At 57.3% G+C, this 19,543-nt stretch overlaps 1 protein-coding gene across 2 annotated transcripts in view; it reads left to right on the top strand.

Moving 5' to 3' along the window:
- Positions 1-19,543, top strand: part of PRKAG2 (protein kinase AMP-activated non-catalytic subunit gamma 2) — a 243,734-nt gene that overhangs the window by 13,547 nt on the left and 210,644 nt on the right. The window lies entirely within an intron of this gene.

Below are 19,543 nucleotides of genomic sequence, written 5' to 3' on the forward strand. Positions count from 1 at the left end.
TTGCTTAGAAACCGATCTAGCACCTTCACTGACCTCCGACATGGAGCGACAGTGGGGAGGGACAGGATGCCAGCCCCTGCAGCCATAGGAGGGGAGAGCACCCACCCACCCACCCAGAGCCGATGAGGACCCAGCTGTCATTTGTGTGAGCATCTCTAGAACAGGGTCCCTCGCCAGAGCAGGGAGGATGTGCTGGGTGTCCTGTGCTCTGCAGAAGAGTGGTCTGCTGCGGGGGTAAGTCTGGGCATCACCGGCCAGCGTTGCTGTGTACTCGTGTCACTCTTGGCTCCGTGTCTCTGGGCAGTTTCCCGTGTTTGCTGAGCCTCAGTCTCCTCACCTGTCGGAGGTGGGTAAGGATCCCCACTGCACAGGGCTTGGGGGAGACGGAAATGAGATTGGGGGGAGCAGGAAGGTGGTGGCCTGGGAATGTTGGTTTCCACTCCCCTGTAAAGGGGCCCCTGGGAAAGATCTCCCTAAGAATGTAGCCTACCACCATCCCACTCTAGTTAAGATGATGTTATTCTTTTCAAAGGTCGGGATTCTTAATTATAAATTAAGATGAGAACTTTTATCCTATGCAGTGTTTTGGCTAAATACATTTACAGAACTGTTTTGCAGATTTCCTCATTTACAAGTTAGATAGTCCTCAGGGCCTGAACCCAGGGCCAAAGCCATGTGAACCCCTTGTGAGCCCCGGGGCTGAGGACACAGTTAGACATGGCCTCTGGCGAGAACTGGAGGGCCGAGTCTGGGTGGGGCTGTGGAGAACCTGGGGGTGCCCCCTTCCCCCACAGCAGACCCAGGCAGGCTCCGCCTGGGAGCCGAACCCCGCACCTGCCTGCCTCTGCCTCTTTGTGCCCCAGAGCCCACAGGGCCCACAGAGTCACTCTGCACAGAGACAGGCCGGTGAGCTCTGGGGGTGTGAGCGCTCCGGTGGGTGCGGACAGTGGAGTCTCGAGGGCGATTGGTCTACTGGTGTACCTGGTGTTTGCCCTCGGCCCCGTGGGGCATTTGCCATTCAGTAGGGCTTTCCTGGGGATTTTGCGTCTTGACTCCAGAGAGTGTTATGGAGCTTTGGGGGAGCACTAGGCCCCCCATGTCCTATCCCCTCTAGTCCTCGGGGGTGGGGGTGGATTGCGCTCTGCCTTGTGTCTTCCAGTCACCCCCCACCCCATGAGGGGAGACCGACACCTCCTGCCCCCCAACCCATCCCGAGGCCCTAGGCACTGTGTGTGACTCTCGGGGACAGTCTCTGTGTTGCTTCTGTTTCTTATCTCCTGCTGGTATAGGAACAGCCCAGAACACACTCCGAGGAGCGAATGGAGGAGAGATGGTGGCAGAGCCGGGGCCGGGGTGAGAAGGCTGTGGGGAGGGAGGAACCTAGTGGACGTGCAGGTGGGGAGCGGAATGGGAGGGTCAGTGTGTGTAGCAAGCTCCGCTTATCTTTGTCACAAAGAACAAAGTCGGCGGCGGGGGGGGTGCTTGGCAACCTGTGTTTTTGCCCTCCTGGCTCCCCAAGCCTTTCTGCAAAGCTACTGGGTGTGCGTCGCTGGGCCAGGGAGCCTCATGGCTGGTTCTTAAGGAGGAAGGATTTGATGGGGAGATAGAGCCTTGATAGGAACTGGAAGCGCCCCCCTGCCCAGGTCTAGCATTCCCCGATTTGTGATACCTGCCAAACTGCCTGCTGTGCCTCCCAGCCCGCAGCCCCAGGAGGCCGGGCCCAGGGCCACTGGTGGAAGGAATGTCTGGCCACGTGGGGGAAGGAGGGTCCAACTCCAATCCCACATCCGTCTGCCAGCTCTGCTGACTTGTGCAAGTCCTGTATGTGGAGATGTCCCTCTGATACCACCGATGACTTCTGTCTAAGGGGCACAGGGCTGTCATTCATCACCCATTTTGGTCCCTGACAGAGATGTGCATGAACCCCCTGGGGCGTTCGCAGATAGTTCTTGCCTGGAACAGGCGGGTCCAGTGGGGTCAGTTTGGGAGGCCAGGAGGATGCCTTCCTCCCACGGCCCTGAGCAGGCCGGCAGGGCAGACGGGAGGGGCCCCAGGGGATCCCACTGAATAAGCTAGGACTCCCTCTCCATGAGGGCTTCCAACCGGTGGGTGCCTGAGTGAGTGGGAGGGAGATGCGGGAAGGGTCACAAGCCCCTCGCCTCCGACAAAGCCAAGGGCAGCTCTGGGTGCTGGTGCCAACTACAGACCCGCTTCTGGGCGCAGAGCCTCAAGCGCGCGGGGATAGAAGGGTGACGTCCCAGCCTCTGGGCAGGTCACCCTGGAACGCCCTTCCCAGCAGCTCTGGCTGCAGGTCAAGCTTCTGTGAGCCGCGAGGGGGCCCTGCCTGTCCACCGAAGACCACGACCGGGTCCTGCCCCCGTGGCTCCTTTCTTTAGAGAATCACACATGTCTAAGGGGGCTTCTCTGGGTCACCCCCTTTTCCACACGCAGGGCTTCTGTTGAGAGCAAGGGAAGGCGGGGAGGACTGTGACTCGGTAGTGCCGCGGCCACCACCAGTCCCTATGGGGGGCCGCTCAGGAACGGCCCGGCTGTCCCCGTCCCCCAAGTCCGTGGCCCTGGGCGGCTCAGTGATGCTGCCCACAGACCCGCTGTCCTCTCCCTGCAGAAGCCTCAGGGGCCCGCTTTTTCTGCATCTGTCCTGTGACGGATGGGAGAGGCCTGGCCTGCCTCCAGCCACTCGTCAGACGACTCTGCTGCTCTCCGTGTCTGTGATCTGAGAGCTCTTGAAGATGCCCCTGGAGTGACGGAGGCCGGGAGCGGCCGGAGTCGTGCCGGGAGAGGGTGCCTCTTCCCCTGCAGCTGGACGCATCAGTGGAACTGACGTTCCCTCGGTCTCTCTGGTCCCTCACGTGTCCTGGTTGGGCTCCGGGATGAGTGGACTCAGCCATGGGGATCAGCACAAAGGGAGGAGGGAGCAGATGCTTCAAAGGGGTGCAGAGTTAGTCATTCATCAGATCAGGGCTGCCCAGGGCCTGGGCACAGTGGCCTCCTCAGGCTGGATCCCCCTCACGAGGGGCAGGCAACTGAGGTCCACCAGCCTGTGGGAACAAGCCCTTCGTTCCTGGCAGGGCCGTGGGAGGTGCATCCAGACACGGGACTGCCTCCGGGACAGCCGAAGGGCCAGGCCAGCCAGCCTGTGTCTCCTCTGTCCCATTCCTTCGCATCCAGAGTGGAAGGAGCGGTCACGTCTGCCCTGTGCTGAGCCATCTGGGAGGAATTTGGCTCAAACGATTCTCACAGTCAGCCTCAGAGGAAGGAAGAGGAACAGTGGCTCAGAGAACTAGCTCGTCCTCTCTGAGCCCGCATCCCCGAGCGCGCACGGGCCTCCGCTCACGTCAGCCAAGTGAGTCAGTGCTATTACTGTCCCCATTCTACAGGTGGGAAGGGAGGCACACGGAGGCCAGGCTCCAGGCCCCGGCTGGCACCTGAGCCCCACAGCCCCAGGGTCTGGGAGACAAAGTGTACCCTGAAGACACACGTGGAGGGATGAGGGCGTTTACCTCCAACCCCTGTTGTAGGCTGACTGGGTGAAGGAGTCCGAAGGCTTTCTTTAGGCCGCCGGCGGGACCCCCAGGGCACAGCTTCTCCACAGCAGGCGGCCCGCAGCGCCGAGCCCGTGTGCCTCAGTGGTCTGAAGCAGGGGGCCAGCCGCTGGCTGAGAAGACACGTCCTGAGTGCCACCTGTGCAAAGGAAGCGACCCGTCCTGTCCTCTTGTGTGTGGTGCTGTCTTTCCCCGGCCTCTCCTCTCCGCGCAGGGTGGGCCTGACTCCCCTTCGCGGCTCCGCCTCTGACCTCTCTTCGTCCTCAGCAAACACCCGTTACAGCAGTGACCACAGCCGTGACCGCTCCTTGGCTACTTGAGAATCGGCAGGTCGCAGGGTTTTCCCCAACGCTGCTTTCCACGAGTGACACAGGTTGTGTCTTGGATCCGTGAGAGGCTGCCCTTGTGAGCGCCGCTGCCGGCCGCAGGCGGACGCTCGGGCCTCGGGCTGCCTCCGGTGGTTTCCCTTGTCATGGGCTCCCCTTCCCCCGGCTCTGCTCTATGTTCTCTCCTCCTTTGTGTTTCTTTTTCACTTTTTCATTTTCTTCCCTCTCCCGGCCCTGGATCTCTTCTCATCCTTGGTTTTGTTTCTTCGGAGCTGGGTTTCGCCAGGCTTGAAAAACCTGCCTTCTGACCCAATTCCCCTGCCTTGTGGACCACACCCGCCGAGAGGCACCGGGCAGCCAGGTTCCTGTGGGGACACGGGCCCTGGTGCCGGGGGTTTGTCTGCTAGTGCCTCTGACCGACAGGTCACCTTCGAATGAAAACGTGAGGTACGTGGTTATGCGGCACTTTGACGGCCCCTACCACGTATTTCATCACTTAACTCTTTGTCAGGTTCCTGTTACTGCCTCCCCTTTCCTCAGGGGAAGCTGAGGGTCAGAGAGACGCGATGATTCGTCCTTGAGACACAGCGGGTGAGAAACAAAGCCAGCATTTAAAGCAGGTGTGGTTACCTCCAAAATCTTTCCCTGTTGAGATTTCTTCTCAATGGGGGATGAGGGGAGGTACACAGAAGGTTCTAGAAATGCCTGCCCAGGAGCTGCAAAGATCACAGGATCAGTGTTGGCCTGTCACTTGGGCATTTCCCAAGGGCCCTTCCTTAGACTACAGGTCTTGGAAAGATCACGATGAGGAGGAGATCTGGGGACCTGGGTTTCCCACCTGCTGTATCTCAACCTAGATGAGCCCCTTGGCACTGCTGTGTCTAAGTTGCTTCCTTTGTAAACCAGCAAGAAGAATGCCCCCCTGAGGGCTGTTTTGAGGATAAAATGACATCCCTTGAATGCCTGGCAGGCAGCAAGCTTGAATCAATTATCATTATGAAAGTACCTTCTTGTTGGTTGTGATGTTGGAGACACGCTGAGAGCAAATGTGTGGCTCGTATCTGCCCAGCCACGACTCACAGCTCTGAGCACGGCATTGCCCAGACCTGCCCCACATGGTTGTGCTGCGGCTGCTGTAGTCCTGCTTATAAGACGCCGTGTCCTACTGCATTGCAGCATGCTTTTGGTAAAGTGAAGACAGGCTATAAATAAGTATCATCGGGACTCGATAAATTTCTTTTTTCTTCTTCTTCTTCTTCTTTTTTTTTTTTTTTGATAAATTCTAATTAAGCAAGCAAACAAACAAATCTCCATGGGGCCGTTTGCCAGGTGGGGGTGTGAGCTGGGCGCCGTCCCTGGTCCTTTTGATTTCTGCCTTCCCTCTTCTAACCACCTCCCTCCCACCCACCTCCTTGACGGCACATCCCACATGCACCGACCTTCCTGCTGCCTCTTTGGATGGTAGAGTGTTGACCCTGGGGTGTAGACAGTGGGGTGTGGATGGTGGGGTGTATGGACAGAGGGGGTGGGGGTGGGGTATGTGCAGTCAGGTGGCTGGGATCCCTGTGCCCAGTCTCAGCCCAGGAAGAATAGGGCCCACAGCCACCTCTAGCTAGGCAGAGAGGCTGTCCCCTGTTGGAACTCTGTCCTTTCTTGCAGCATGCCCCGGCTTGTCCCCTGGTTCCTTGGGCTTCTGTGTGCTCATCTCTCCCTCAAGCCGGGGGACGCACACAGGCGCTCGGGAAGGGCTGCTCTCCAGGCACGGGCTCTCTGGCCCCAAGCCTCACACAGCCCTAGAAGAGGTAGAGGCCCATGTCACCCTCAGCCTCGCAGCTGGCGACACGGCCACGGGCCCTTCCTGGGCACTAGACGGTCATGTGTATGCACGTGTGTGTGTGTTGTGTGTAGATAGTGGTCAAGGGAGTCCTGTACATACAGACAAAGGGACATAGATCAGGAGACAGAGAATGTGCAAGTTCAGTTTTCTGGAGTTTGTAAGTTGAATCAAACTGCTTGGAGGTTCAGTTTATTTTATTTTATTATTTTAAGATTTTATTTATTAATTTGACAGAGACAGTGAGAGGGATGGCACAGCAGCAGGTAGAGGCAGAGGGAGAAGCAGGCTTCCCACTGAGCAGGGAGCCCGATGCGGGCTCCATCCCAGAATGCTGGCATCATGACCTGAGCTGATGGCAGACGCTTAACCGACTGAGCCACCCAGGCTCCCATATTTTATTTATTTATTTATTTATTTATTTTTTAATTTTAATTTTTATTTTTTAAAGATTTTATTTATTTATTTGACAGAGAGAGATCACAAGTAGGCAGAGAGTCAGGCAGAGAGAGAGAGAGGGAAGCAGGCTCCCTGCTGAGCAGAGAGCCCGATGCGGGACTCAATCCCAGGACCCCGAGATCATGACCTGAGCCGAAGGCAGTGGCTTAACCCACTGAGCCACCCAGGCGCCCCGGCTCCCATATTTTAAATATGACATTTAGAGGAATAAATGACAGTGGCCAGAGGGACAGGAGGACTTTGTGACCGGACCTGGGCAGGCATGGTGACATTGTACAAGGAAAAGGGAGCTGGGGTAAAAGAAGTGGATTTTGCCTTTGGGTTTGTGGCTGATTGTCGGCGTGTCCTCAGGTGGCTGGCTGAGCCTGGCCTCGAGGCTTCAGTTTCCGTGGCTGTGACATGAGGGGGCCTGGATTCTGTCATGGTTTTGGGGCCGGAAGTGATGCGATGGGTCCTCAGGAAGAGCCAGGACTGGGAGGGAAATCTTGGTTTGAATCATGTTCATCCCTTGTCGTCTTCGTGCCCCGTGTCCTCGGCAGTGAGAAGCTGTCGATTGTACGAGATTCATCCAAATTAAATATCCCATATTTGACCGTGGTTTTAACCTCAAAAATGATCATCTTCGAGTCGACCCTCATATCTGGCCCATCCATTGTATAAAATTGTTGAAACCGACATACAAAAAAGAATCTAAGAATCATTTTTAAATACAGCTAAGACTTGAAACTGCACATTATTTTGTTGCCAACCCTGGCATTTTGGTACCCCCCCCCCCCTTTGCTTGCAACCGAGTGTTTCTCTTCCTTTTTCTGGACTCCTGCCGCGGGGCTGAGCTGCATCCCTCCCTGTGCGTCCCAACACGGTCACATGCAGGCCTGCGAACGGGGAGCCACACGCGGCCAACCCCAACCACCTTGTCACAACCGTCACCGAATTTTTTAAAGAGTTGTCATGTCACATCTCCCGGAGGCGAGCTCTGAGAGGGATTCCCAGAACACTGACCTAGACCGGATTCCGGAGACTCACGGGGTCGCTCAGGGAGCCATCCCCTCTCTAGGGTGGAGTTAAGCTTGGTTCAGAGCTGGAGCGAGTGGTGTAGGCAGCCCGTGCCTTCCTGGGGTGCCAGCTGAGGGCGGGTGTCCCTCCTCCTGCTGGCGGATGCTGAGAGAAGAGGAAGAGCCGAGCCCTGGCTTTCTGGGAGGGGCCGGGTGGGTGGGGGTCAAGATCTGAGCCACTTCTCTCCTGTTTCGGTGGGGGAGGGGCGCTCAAGGTGATGGCATTCCTGGGCTCTGGGATGGACCTGCCCTCTGGGGGGCAGAGCCCTTCGTCTCACAAGCTGGCCTCCAGGACCCTGATGCATCATGACAAGTGATGGACTGACCCTGAGCTCCACAGTGGGATGGTGACCGTGCAGGGTGGCAGGCTTCTGTTCTCGGCGGGGGGGCGGCGGGGTGGTGGGGGGTTTAACACCCCTAAAGCTGCACCCCCAGGGGCCAGTCCCCCACCAGTGTCTTTTTAGGCACTTACCAGTAGGCGGGCTTTGTGCGGGTGTCTGGGTTCTGAGGTACGTGTCCACTCGGGGTCAGTATTTTTGACCTTTTGCATTGAGGCAGGTATTCTAGAAACGGGGGAGGGGAGAGGCCAGGGGGTGGACAAGGCCTGACTTCCCGTCTTGGTCTTGCCCCACGTGGGGCTCACTGGAAGGCTTCTCTGTGCTGTGTCTGCAGCCCCTGGGCTTCCGCGGAGGGGAATGGAGAGCAGCCCCTGCCCTGGGCCTCTTCACGTGTCCACCCGGGGAAGCCAAGGAGCCCGAGGAGCGAGAAAGTCTCCGAGGCGACAGGGATGAAGGTGGTTACAGAGTAAGACACTTGGACGCGAGGCATGGAGGAGGATCTGTGGAAAGTGAGGCTTTCGCGCTCCTTCCCAGAAGCACCCACCTCTGGCCACCCTGGGCCCCGAGACCTCCCAGCTTGGTCAGCAGCCCAGAGCCCCAGGAATGTGCCCCAGGCCATTTCCTTGAGGGTTCCGCGGGGTGCCAGGGGTTAATGGTTAATGGTTTGACAGTGATGATGAAACCAAAGCCTGTAATTTTTGCTGAACAGAGGAATACGGAAATTTCCACTTGTAGCCGACTCTGGAGAGAAACATCAACATCAGAAAAAAACAACTCGCCCACAACTCAACTGTGTGTTTATGATGCACGTCCCAGAGCCCGGCCAGCGACGGAGGCGGCCCCCCTCCCCAACACTGAATGGGGGAGCAGTTTCCAGAAAAGGGGAAGCCAGCTTTGGCAAAAGCAGAAGGGACTTGTTTGCAGAGGCCCCAAACTTGCCAGCCTCAAACGGGGAAAACTTGTTCTCAGCCAAGTGCCCAAGCGCATTATGTCAGCAGGAAGACACACTCCCGCTCCGGAAAGTTGTGGGCTTGGCCCTTTCACAACTGATTGTCATAACCAGGCTGAACTCTGGCCTTCGCTTTTGAGTTCGTGTGGGGGTTTTTTTGTTTTTTGTTTTGTTTTGTTTTGTTTTTTCCCTTTGCTCAGTGTGTGTTTATTTTGTGATTTTTCCCTCTGAGGCCATTAAAAATCTGCTAGATGACGGTTGTCTTGGGACAAAGAGCGTAAGTCATTTGTTTCTTAGAATGAGGCATTCGGGCAGACAGAAGAGAATGCTTTCTGCAGGAGTCCTGGCCTTCCCTGTGGGGGAACTCGAGCCCCCGGTCTGCAGCCCCACCAAGTTCTTGGGGTGGAAGCAGGTGGGGGGGGTCAATGGCCTTGGAGACTGAGAAACTGGCTCATCCAGGACTTCTGACCGTCTTTCGTCAGACGTGGCTTCCAGATTATTGTCAGCCTCTGTGGGAAGTGATGGGGGGCGGGGGGGGCGTCCTTTTTCTGTTGATACCGAGTGTCCTGCTGTGGTTCGCTGGCAGATAACCTGGCAAGGTGGGCAGGCAGGGGCGGGCAGGGACGGGCACTTGTCCTGGACACAGGACAGTGGCGGTGGGGGAGTGTGAAGGAGCTCGGGAAACCGGAAAAGTTTGGAATCGGAGCGCCTGCGTCCAGATCCAGGCTCGGGATGCTTCCACGGGCTTGAGGCTGGGCTGGTGTACCCCAGGAGGATGATTGCTTCTCTGAGCCTCCCTTTCCCACCTCGGAAAGAGAGGGAATGGGCCGCATGTCAGGTTATTTGAGGCAGCGCATAGCACAAATCGCCTTACACCTGGTGTTCATTTCTTCCCTTTCTAAGTTGAAGTACTGGCGTGTTCTATCAGTTATTTTGCAATTTAAATAGACAAGCACATTGAATCTCTTCTTCCAGGAGTTTTCCTGTGGGCTGCCTTCCAGTTAAAGAGTCAAGAAACTCCCTAGGCAAGGGGACTGTCCCTGGTTTGTCCTGGACATGCCTGGTTTACCCCACTGGTCCCGGGTAGTTGTTCAAAGTGACGGGTGTAGACAGCAGCTTGTTTCTGTGGCATCCTCCTGCCTCATTCCGCAGCCACTGAGCCGCCTGCATGCAGGTCCCCTCGGTCTGCAACGCCAAGGGTCTCAGCTTCTCTGGCACCGCTTATGTCGGGCCTGTGGATTGCCCTCCGGGGCCCAGGGTCCCTGTGCTGGGCACCTCAGCCCGGCGGTGCCCCTTTTTGCGATCACTACACTGTTTTCTGGAAAGCGGCAGAACACTGGATTGTGACCATAGTGGGGTTCCCCAGACTGGCCACACCCAGCAGTAGCAGGTGCCGTGGGCCGAATTGCATCCCCACAAAAGATATGTCCAAGGACCTCAGATTGTGGCCTTATTTGGAACTGAGGTCATTGCGGATGGAACGGGTTGTGATAACGAGGTGGGCGCCTCACCCAGTAGGACTGTGTCCTTTTGAGAAGAGGAAACACGAACACAGAGAGGAGGGGGCAGAGACAGAGTGCTGGCCACCACCAGAGGCTGGACGAGGCAAGGGAGGGTTGTTCCCTCCAGTTCCCAGAGGAGCTCTGCAGACCCCTGAGTTGGGCCTCTCAGCCTCCGGGACTGGGCGAGAATGCGTGTCTGTGGTTTGGAGCCCCCCCTTCGCCCCCGTGTGGTCCTGGGTTGGCCGCCCAAGGACGTGGGTTCAGCATGGTTTGTGTCCCTCTTCACCCTCTATCTTTGGCTCTCCTGGCCCTCTAGGCAGAGGAGAAACTGAGGCAGGTCAAACTGCCTTGACCCTGAGCTTCCCCGGCCATCCTCTGGTGTCTGGAGATCCCTCGGACTCCAGCAGATGAGTTCCAGGAAAGCCATGCAAGGTGGGAGAGCCCTCTGACCGCCAGAACTTTCTCCAGAGATGCTTTGTCAGGAAATCCTTTCCCTAAGCAGCTCGCCTCTCAAGGCCCAAGAGCATGCCAAGGCGGTGGTGTGCGCCTGTGCTCACGCCTCTCCCTTGATGTGGCTCAACTCTGCCGTTTCCATCAGGGATCATGGACAACTTCCTAAACAGTAATTAGTTCTTACTCAGGAGCAGACGCTGCTGGGAAGAGTGTCGTGGGAGCAGGCAGCCAGGCCCTGGGCCTGCCCGGGCCAGCCCCCTGCGGCCCCGCCAGCCGCCGCCCCTTCCTCACCCCAGAAGGGGTGTGGAGGACACAGGACATGATGTGTGCTCACTGAGTGGGAGCTTCAATTTGTTTATGATGCTCAGTTTTGTTTTCACATTTTGCGATGATCCACACGCACAAGGTGTTTGTCCAGGGTTTCGTCTGGTCTGGGCTCCCAAGTCGTGTTGGGAAGCCTGGCCTTTGCAGCTTGGCTCTGCGGCCCCGGATGGGGGGATAGGGTCCGCCCTCACAGCGTGGTCTGAGGGCCAGTGGGCTGCTGGTCAATGGTTAACACCTGGCTGAGAGGAGCCGTTGGATTTGGGGGGCTTGTGAGTGGCCTGCGGGAGTGTCACCTGCCCTAGCGGGTTCCTGCTAGTGTGACATCAGGGGGTGCACCGCCTTCTCTCCTGGCCTGCCACCGAGGGAGGAAGCCTTGTGTCTGGAAGGAAAGCTGCCTGAAAAGACTTCCCATGTGGGGCAGGAGATGGGTCTGCTGCGGGTGGGGAGAGGGCCAGGCCAGCCCTCATGGGGCGTGCTGTTCGTCCTTTGCCATTCAGCTTAGCGGATGAGCTCCCTGTCACTTTGGAGGAGCTGTGTCTTCAGAGGATGGCAGAGCCTCAGGACAGGGATGGAGTTGGCCAAGTCTGAGTCCAGGGGGTGCAGCTTGCTCAGGCTTCAAGAGCCTAAAAAAACTAGATCCTGCCCAGTGGGCAGGTGGGAGGCGCTAGGGGGCCACCGTCCCACGGTGACGATATGGCTTGAAAAAAGGAACAGAGCTGACAGTGGAGGCAAGGTCACCTCAGACCAGCTCACCTAACCCTCGTCTGCACCCTGGCGGCCCCCCTGCCCCCGCCCCTACTGGTTAACCCCACCTGATCCTTGGCTGGGGGGAATCCCCAGTGGCCCAGGGACTCCCCTTCCTTGCTTTGCCGAGAAGGGATATTCCTGCCTGTCCCCGGCTTCGCCGCCCAGCGCGACACCAGGGAGCCCGAGGCCCCAGCCGAGGGACCGTCTTCTGGCAAGGTCCCAGCGTTTTCCCTACGAGATTCCATAACCAGGCTACCCCTTCTTCCCTCACAGGCAGCCCCGCAGACCCAAGCTTGGCCCATGGGAACCTCTGCCCAACGTTTTACCCCCATGCCCACTTCTGTCACTGGAGCCCTGGTGATTTTGCAAGAGAACAGTCTAGCAAGCAGGGAGGGACCCGGTATGTGTCACGGAGACACAAGTTCCCTTGCAAAACAACGGGATCCCGTTCCCAGCTGCGGGCTCTGGTGGGCCTTCCCGGTCTATGACCGCGTTTCACAGAACAGTCACGGAAACGTCCGCAGATCGAACTCTGGGAAAGTGCAGATATGGAAAATGCGCTAGAACATACTATTTCCTGAAACCTGTGGTGATTGCAAGAGTGGGATTCCTTTTACAAAGCTCACTGGAAGAAGGCTCACGGCTCCAGAGACACGCGTTTGTGTCCACACGCACACGCAGCTGCACGTGTACACACACACACACCAGTACAGACAGCTACGCAGACATCCACATAAATACGTGTACGCAAAGCTACACACGTCTGCTCACGGATAAACACACACATGCTCTCCTGCCTGGTCTGTAAATACCATCTCCCTCAGGGGTCCTAAGTTCCTGACCCTGCAGGGAAACTGAGGCAGCATCGTGGGATAAGTTAGCCCCAAACTGTGGTGATTCACAGAACCTGCACAGTCTGTATCCTATCGAAGAACTACTTTTTAAGTTCAATCTACTTTTCTTTTTCAAGGTTTGTTATTTGAGGGGGCGGGGCACGAGCGGAAGGGCAGAGAGAGAGGGAGAGAGAGGATGCGGAGTGAAGGGCCCCACCTCACGACCCTGAGATCGTGACCTGAGGCGAAACCAGGAGTCAGACCCTTGACTAACTGAGCCGCCCAGGCGCCCCTCTTAAATCTATTCTTACAAGAAACTCCCTAGAATGAGCAGAAATGGAGAGTCAGTGTGACTCCTGACAAACTGTGACGACACACCCGGGAGCGTTTGGGTAAATTGAGTCTGTCAGGGACCCGCCTAAAATCACCCCGGGGCCTCCAGGCTCCCTGCCCTCGGCTGGCCAGCCTCTCTCCAGAGACCCCTCCTGGCCCTCCGCTGGGATGATCTCCCGTCTTTGCTCTGCTGGCCGGGCCTCTGGCTCGTGGGAGAGAGCCCAGCCCCAGAAGGACGGCGGAGGGGCCCGGAGCAGCAGACGCCACCAGAGAACGGCTCCGCGTGGGGTTGAGCTTGGGAGTCCTGCCCCTGGGGGCCGGAAGGACTCTGACCTCCTAGGTGGGTCCTTTGCCCCAACACACCGTTTTGGCAAATACCCACCCCCGGCCTCCAACTCTCGGTGTCCGGTGACCTGGCCGCCGCCTCCTTCTCCGGTGAGGCGGGTGGAGGTGGGCAAAAGCCCGAGGATGTCCCCCACCACCTTTCCTTTTACTTCTCTCTCACCTCCTGGGCACCCAACCTGCCTCGTCACGAAACGATACTGATTCATTCGTCCCAACACGTGTTTCTCGCCGTGTAGCTGGTGCCAGGCCCTGTTTGAGATGCCAGGGCTCTCAGGGAGCAGAACTGTCGGAAATCCCTCGTGCTCGGGGCTCGCATTTTGGTGCGGGATAGACACAGGCGACAGACACACGGAAGTGTGCTTTCCCAGTGAGTTCTTGCTGTGGATTTGCTCAGACCGTGGCCTGCGGGAGAGATAAGCAGAAGACTGGCTTACACTTCCTTCGCGTGTGCTCCTGCCACTGGGACTGTCCCTACTCAGTTGTGTTTCATTTTTTAAAAGCTGGTGGGGGGTGGCCCACTTCAGAGACTTTTAGGACCTACTGGAGGGACCAGTGTTTGAAAAACACTGCTCGGGGAGGTAGCCTCGCCTGGTTGGGAAAGTCTTCCTGCCTCACCAGTCCTGCCCCGCTGTTAAGTGGTCGAGCTCTTCCCTTCTCCTCCAGGAAGCCCACTGACCTCACAGGGCCACAGGACCCGAGAACTGGGCTGGGGTCAGAGATGGCAGACAGCCTAGTAGCATCTCTCCATTTTACAGAAGAGTCAACTGAGGCCCAGAGGTCACCAGCAGACAGCAAACCTGAGTCCTGGCCTCTGAGGGGAGCTGCCTTAACTGTCCCAGAGCCCCACCACACCCCTCGGCTTCCCCGTCCTACACGGTGTGGGGCTGCTGGAAAGGAGCTGGGGAGGGCCAGGACGGATTTCTGCGCTTGCTTCCTGACTGACCTCCGTCCACCGGCACCCCCACCCTCCCAACCCTGACCAAGAGTCGAGGTTCAGGATGAGGCCTTGGAATCTGAAATGTCCAGAAGCTTCTCAGCCAGTCTGTCCAAGGCCGGATGTGGAGCCAGGGCCACAGATTGGAGTGCCCCTGGGGCCCATTGCCGCCCCCTTCGTGGCCTGCTCTCCATGGCCCCTGGGAGCCTCTGGAGACCAAGGCTTGTGTCTTCCTCTCAGGCCCCCTGGCCCTAGGCTAAGGGCGTCGGCACCTAAGGTCGAGGCTCCTCAGCGGACAGATGAGAATAGGGTAGATTTCCATCTACTCTTACCCAAAGAGGAGCAGCGGCTCTGGTCCAGATGTCTGAATGGGGTCCACGTCTTCCTGACCTCGAGGCTGCTGATTCCACAAATTTATCTTGTTAATTTGTTTCGCGCTAAGTGGTCTCACGCTCCAGTCGAAACTTCCTCGGGAGGCCTCACCCCACCGTGCCCGGAGACAGGCCGTGTGATCCCAGATCCCAGAACAAGAAGGACAAGCCCATTCATTCTCTTTGGAAGCACCCTAGCGAGATATCACTTTAACTTTGCTCCAGAATTTTTTTTGGAGGAGTGACATAATTTATTAAACTTTTGGGAAAACAGCAACAGGGCAACACATGTGAAAGCAACACGTGTTGCAACAGCCACAGCCGGGTCCTAGCCCAGCCTGACTTGGATGACTTGTCCTGCCGCAGTCCTTCCAAAGGGCAGGCCCGCGGGGCTGGGAAGCCGTGTCTGACGCACACAAGCTTCAGAACTTAACAAAATAAAGCACAGCCCTGCTGCCCGCCTGATTCCCTTTGCTCCCAGGTGCCAGCGTCATGGTTTCTTAGAGGCTCCGGATGGGTGGCCCACCTGTTGTCCGTGGGCACGACATACGTGTGCATGGCCCTGCGCCCAAAACACTTGGTGCCCTAGAGCACTGTGTACAGAAAATCGCATGCACATATGGAGGTGTCAATGCCTGTGTGTTTGCACACATGGGGAAGTATGTGCTCGTATGGACAGGCGTGATTTAGGCAGCTGGCGTGTGGGCTCCGAAGCCTGCACAGACCTAAGCAGACTGGTCGGTAGAGATAGAGCTGACTCCACGGTGCAGTCCGGAACTGGACGTTCAAGGGCATCCCACCGCTGACCTGCTCTCTGTCCTCTGGGTGCACCTGCCCCTGAATTATTTTTTTTTTTTCTGCCCCTGAATTCTAAGACTGACAACTCACTTAAGAAGGAACTTGGTATAGAGAGTGCTTAGAAGTGAGCTTGGGAATGTGTTCTTGGCCCTCGTAGGCTGGATTTCCCCTTCTCTCCCGGCCCCCTTCGCTGCACTGTGCCCCAGGCATCGCCCCACACCCCCTGCCCTGGGGTCAGGACCCACACTCAGCTCGGACCCCAAATCTCCCAGTCCTACGTTCACTTGCATTTATTAGACATTTTATGTTCTTTCACTTAATGTTCGCATTTGAGAGCTGAGGACCCTGAGGCTCAGAGAGGGTAGGCACCTGGCTTCCACGCGCCGTGCTGGGGGGACGTCAGGTCTCCCTCTCGTGCCCCCCTCCCCGCCCCATTTCCCAGGAGTCCTTGGGCGAGTGCCCTCGGCCTGCCCTGCCGCGTGTTCCTGGCCCCTACGGTGTCATGGGCTTGGTGCAGAGATCGCCCTGGGGTATGAGCCAGTCTCCAGGCCCAGTGACATCGCAGGTGTGTGATAGACAGCTCGGGGTCCGGCACCTCGGGTCCGGACGGAGCTCTAGCCGGTCAAGCCGGGACCAGGTCTCCCATCGCCTTCCTCCCCAAGGGGGTGACCAGAGCCCCAGGCAGCGCTTCTTTCACAGCCTTATTCCCTCGTCGAAGGGATAAATGGTGCAGGTGACGTGTGTGGCAAACCACAAAGCAGTGTCAGAGCATCAGACAGGAGCGAGGTGTGCCCCAGGCCTCTGGGATCGTAAACACTACTGTCCTTACACAGAATCGGCTCCGAAAATGACTTTGCTGAGTGAGAAAGAACAGAAGGAGCAGATTCATGGACCGTAATTGTCTAGGTCGGGGAAACTGAGGCCCAAAGGGCTGGGGCAGGGAGTGTGTGCACAGAGCTGCGGGCAGGGCCTTAACTGCAAACCCGGCGCGAATCCGGGTCTGACGGCTGCCTGTGTCGGTCGGCTCTGATTTCTCCGTTCTTTGTGGCTCCTCCTTCCTCCCTCCCTTTTTTCTGGTCAGTCTCTGTAACTGGCTCAGGACTGAGAAAATTACTACTGTTTTGATTCTTGAAAAAACTGTTTTCCTATGTAGATTTTGGTCTGGGGAGCGCTGGGTGGCCGGGGGGTGGGGGCCTATGAGCAAGCACATCGTGTTCCACTCCTAGACGATTAGGAAACAGCCTGGTTTGCATATCTGGCCGCTGCAAGTCTACGGACTTGGCACTGAAAGAACCCGCTCTTTTTTATGTGGACCTTGCCTCCAGTTAAGTCAAGCAGGGCATGTCCAGGAAACGTGTTTGCCCGAGACCAAGGTGACAGCCTGTGACTTCTCAGGGGACGGGCAGGGGACAGCCTGGCAGAGCTGGTGTTGCCCGGGACCAAGGGGACACCAGGCCCTCTGCAGGCTCTGGAACAGTGCCACATGATGGGACCATGCCCCGGCCCCCGCTGACCCCAGCCCGTTGTGCCCTAGAGCTCTGAGTTGGCCTCCAGGCTTCTAGAAATGGACGGGCCACCTGGAAGGGGCAGAAAGGTGGATTTCAGTTTGTAGGATTTCCTGCTCCTTACGCCCTCTTGGGTTGGCCCGTGCTCAGCCCTGGAGCCCCAAGCCTTCATGGAGACTCTGATCCGGACTCTCACACCAGTCCTGCCCTCACCGAGGTCTCTTCTCCTGCCTGCTTTGCCCGGAGCAGCTGCCATTAGCACCCCACGGGGGTGCTGCAGGCGGGGCGGGGGAACACCAGGGTCCCTAACCCTAACCCTTCAGAGGGGCCTTCTGCCCAAGGAGCCGGAGGGAAGGACTAGGTCAAGGTCGTGGCTAGAAGGAGCACTTCATAGATCATTAGCACCTTAAAGGGAAGTGACCACTGTGCTAATGCTTAAAAGCTCGCTGCTGGCCGAGAACCTTCTACCTCCTCTCCAACCTGTCTTGACTTCCGGATCACCCCCTTTCTCAGGACAGCTCCCAATCTCTAAAAAATATTTGTTTTAACTATTTCTATACACCTTAATTCTATATGGACTATTTCTGTATGATTATGAACCATTTTCTGCTTCTCTGGGGACACGCACTCACCTTTGGGAGGGTGCCCGGGAGCACATGGCGCTGGGATGTCACCTTGTCGAGGCCACTGTCCCAGGACCCCGTTAGTCTCCTCCCAGTTGTCTTCCTGTCCACTTCTCCTGTCCCTCCCCGTCACCTGTGGGCTGGGTCCAACCTGGAACTGACCACCGTCCCCATCTTTGCCCCCTACTGTCCTGGGCCAGAGGGATTGTGTAACAATATGTCTTGTTAACATAGATCATGTAACGTAGGTCGTAACGATCATGTCTTCCCTGATAGAACCTTCCAGTGGCTCCCTGTTGTGTTCAGATGGGTATCATTTCACTGTGTTTCTGACCCCACTGATTACCTCAACCCCATGGGCCACTGCTGTGTGGCGGATAGGCCTGCCTCCTCCTGCCTCCTCCTGCCTCCGGGCCTTTGCACTTGCACTTCTCCCTGCTGGAAACCTCTCCTGAAGGAATCCACCTGGTGAAGTACTGAGAAGACACAGTCTCTGACCTTAAGGAAAGGCAGAGCCTCTTGTGGCCTTTCCCATAATGGCAGCGCATCTTCCCAAACACCATCCCAACCCCTTCCTCCTTCAGGCTTGTCCTGGTTTCCTGTTTTTCCCTTGTTTTCTGCGTGACCAAGGCTGTGGTCCCTCTGGTCCCTCACAGCCCCCCTGGATTGGTATCCGTAACTCAGCCGAGCTAGTCTCGTGCCTGCCAGTGACGGGTCTCCCGAGGATGCTGAGCCAAGCCCGCTGGGTGGTGTATGCCGGGGGAGGCGGGGCCTGGGCACATTCCATGGCCCGGACGGAGACACGGATGCAGACAGGGTCCCGTGTGCTCATGTGCTCCCATGCACGCTCGTGCGCACCCATGACCTGTCGCCAGATTTCCCTGGGGGAGGGGCGTATCCATATGCATTTGCAGCAGCCACGTGTGAACGCGCCTGTGGCCTCTTCTGCGGGCTGGCTGATAGAACGTTCTGTCCTGCGTCATCGTTCCCGCCGCTTGGGCCGGTGACATGCAGGTGTGAGGGTCCTTGCTGTGCCGCCGTTTTGGGGGTCTTCCAACACCTTCTCTTTTTTTCAAACAGCCTTACTGAATGCAGTTGACAGAGCCACCAGGCACCCGTGTAAAGGGTCCGATTCAGTGGTTTTTTAGGCTATTCAGGATCTGTGCAGCCATCACCGTGTCCGCTCTAGAATACGTTCACCCTTTCCGAGGGAGCCCCCTGATGCCGAGGCCGTCATTGACGGTTCCCTCGTCCGTCCCCACCCCCAAACAACCAGGGCAGGACTGTCTGCTGCCGCACATTTCCCTGTTCCGGGCACTGGATAAACGGAGTCCTGTAGCGCGGTCCTCACCCCGGCTTCTTGGCTCACCATCTCTTTCCGTGCGTCACCGTGGTGCAGCCCCAGCAGCTGCCCTCCTCCTCTGGGGGCTTCGTTGGTCTGTTCATCCGTCACGGGACATCGGGGGTCGGTCCGCCTTTTGGCGGTGGGGACGAACGCTGCTGCGACCGTTCCCGTGCCGGTGTCTGGGTGGACGTGTGCTCTCTTTTCCCTCGGGCTTATCCCCGGAGCAGGTGGAGTCCCTCCCTGCTCCACTTTCGCGGAGCTGCCTGACATGCCCCCAGCGGTGGCCACGGCTCCTGGCTCGTGCCGGTCCTCACCCGTTGCCGTGTGTCTCTTCGCTGTGGCTGTCCTCGCAGGGGTAAGGGGGTGCCTCAGGCTCTCGCTCGGCGTTTCCGTAGTGCCCAATGGAGTCGAGCAGCTTTCCCTGGCCTTTTTGGCCATTTGCAAATCTCCCTTGGAGAAATGTCTGCTCACCCCCCGTGCTTGTTTGGAATCGGGTTGTCTTTTCACTGTCGAGTTTGAGAATTCTCTAGGCATTCTGGACGCAAATCCCTTATCAGTTACATGGTTGGAGTGTGTTTTTATCCATTCTGGGACTTGTCTTTTCCCTTTCTTTGGTGTCTGTTGAAGCATGCCACCCTTGAATTTTGAAGAAGCCCAATTTATCTCTTTTTTTGTCTTTTGTTACCTGCGCTTTTGCTGTTGTGGCCAAAACTGCGCACACCCCATCAGAGCACCTAGGAGCCCCCCAGGAGCGCACGTATTGGCGGTGTCCTGCCCATCGAGATCTCCATGAGGCTGAAGGCCCTGAAAGGGATAGGGACATTTCCAAAATCTGCACAAATGCCTTTTTTTCTCTCACGTTTGCTTTTCCAGACTTTCTGTCCCTGTCGTCTTAGTGAGATGAGC

Source organism: Mustela putorius, unplaced genomic scaffold (genome assembly GCF_011764305.1).
Source record: "Mustela putorius furo isolate JIRA1106 unplaced genomic scaffold, ASM1176430v1.1 tig00000929_pilon_pilon_pilon, whole genome shotgun sequence".
Classification (NCBI taxonomy): domain Eukaryota; kingdom Metazoa; phylum Chordata; class Mammalia; order Carnivora; family Mustelidae; genus Mustela; species Mustela putorius.